This window comes from Lactuca serriola, chromosome 6, assembly GCF_051521515.1.
Source record: "Lactuca serriola cultivar US96UC23 chromosome 6, Lser_US96UC23_V15, whole genome shotgun sequence".
Classification (NCBI taxonomy): domain Eukaryota; kingdom Viridiplantae; phylum Streptophyta; class Magnoliopsida; order Asterales; family Asteraceae; genus Lactuca; species Lactuca serriola.
In genome coordinates, this window is record NC_136413.1 from 100,518,051 (window position 1) to 100,520,202 (window position 2,152).

General features: G+C 38.7%; 1 non-coding gene across 1 annotated transcript; it reads right to left on the bottom strand.

Annotated features, from left to right (window-relative positions):
- Positions 1 to 1,795: 1,795 nt before the first annotated feature.
- Positions 1,796 to 1,902, bottom strand: LOC145060628 (small nucleolar RNA R71). The gene has a single exon (XR_013686845.1). It is a non-coding gene; the product is annotated as a small nucleolar RNA R71 (small nucleolar RNA).
- Between the last annotated feature and the right edge of the window lie 250 nt (positions 1,903 to 2,152).

Below are 2,152 nucleotides of genomic sequence, written 5' to 3' on the forward strand. Positions count from 1 at the left end.
CTGTTTATTACCTCAATCATGAGCTAAAACTCATAAACTTCTGTTTGGGGATACAAAATTGAGACTATGGTTTGATTATTGGTAGGATTAATTCAATGTTGGTGATTTTTGTTAGTTTTAGCTTGCTAAAGAACCTTGTGTGTGAATGATAATTAATTTTCTGTTAATAGGAAAGTAATTAAATAGTATGAACATTTTTTGATCATCAACCTCGTATGTTTATGTGACCACTTTATCATATGTCTAGGATTAATGAATATGAAACTAGAATTAATAAGAAAATTAGGTAAATTCATGTGTGAGCTTGTGTGATGACCATCAACAAGAAGTTAACTAAAGGACCAAATTAGTTAACTATTGCAAGTCTAAATTAACTCGAATAATTAATCTAGTGAATTTAATTAAATTAGACAACTTATCACTGTTTGAGTTAGTTTGTTCACTAAGGGTTAGTGTAGCGAACGCGAAGCTAATCACTTGAGTCGGTGGCCAACAAAAGAGTTAATCCATTTCACTATTACCATAATATCAACCATAGGATCAATTGATTTGAACTAAACAGAATCCCTTTCCATTATTGAATCTAGTTAATTCTTTGCTTTTCTAGCTTTTAGTTTAAGTGATAGTTAGTAAGTTTTCCAGTCTTGTAAAACTAGAGAAAACCCCTACTTATTAATTAATTTAGATAAAATTAGTTTTTAGTTTTAATTTACCGTTCCCTGTGTTCGATACCCTACTTATTTAGCTTTACCACAATTGATAGGTCCACTGCCTTTGTGTGTTCACTTTATAATATAAAAGTAGGTTTAAAACTAGTTGAGTTTACACACATCAAGTTTTTTGGCGCCGTTGCCGGGGAACGGTTCTAAATTAGCACTAAATTCTAGTTTAATCGATCCTTTGTGTGGGATTTATGTTACACAAAGTTAATTCTTAGGTAATTTAGTAATTAGTATAAGTTTTAATAAAAATCTGTTTTTAAAAGTAATTAGAAAATTTTTCTGTTTTTGCCTTCAACTCGCCGAGTGCAATCGTGCCGACTCGGCGAGTTCATCGCTGTTCACAGTTTGAATTTTTATTTATTTTTTTATTCTTTTTACGCGTTTTTTTTGTTTGCAGTTGTTTCATGACCCGAGGATCTGATACACCTCTGGTCCCTCCTCTCGAAGACCCGGAATCCGCATTAAGGAGAAGCAAAGGAAAAGCCGTTGGAGAATCTGCTTCTTCAAAGAATTCGCCACTAAAGAACCTCAAGTCCGTTTTCAGCAAGAAGAAGAGCAGCAAATTAGGAGCATCCAACGCCTCTTTGACAATCGAAGACCCAATTAAAGAAGACATCGAGTACGAGACCGAGGAAGAAGAAGAACCTACGTACGAGCACGAATCCGATTTTGAGGACGAGTTAGCTATCATGGCTAATATCGATGAAGTCCCCATGGGGGAATGGAAGAAGAGGATGCGCGATGACACTGGCCCGAGACTTGTGCAGCCCGCAATTCCCGCTACCGCTACTTTCGAGCTAAAGGGTCATATCCTCGTGCAACTCAAGGAGATTCCCTTATATGGAAAAGACCACGAAGACGCCTACAAGCACTTGGATGAAGTAAATGATGTGGCTGACTACTTCGATGTACCAAATGTGCCACATGAGACCCAGCTACTTCGCATGCTTCCAGTCACATTCAAGGGTGCTGCAAAGGATTGGTTCAAGTCACTTCCTCCCGGGTCGGTCACCACATGGGCTAAGATGAAAGAAGAGTTCATAGACCACTTTTGCCCGCCTTCCAAAATAGCTAAGTTGAAGAAAGCTATTGCCAACTTCGAGAAACAACCCGGAGAGTCTCTTTATGAGGCTTGGGAAAGGTACAAAGGTCTTCTTAGACATTGCCCACACCATGACCTCAATAGCCAACAAGAGGTCTCCATCTTCTATGATGGAGTCAATGTCACCACATGACAATTGCTCGACTCGCAAGGCCCGCTCACAAAGAAGGCACCCCTGGTAATCAAGGAATTAATTGAAGAAAACTCTAAGCATTCTAGAGAATACCACAATCCAAGAAATGAAGTAAGTCGGGGGGTAGTGAACTCGGCCAATGATGGCATGGCGGCGATGATGGCTAAGCTCGATAGTTTAGATAGAAGAATGACA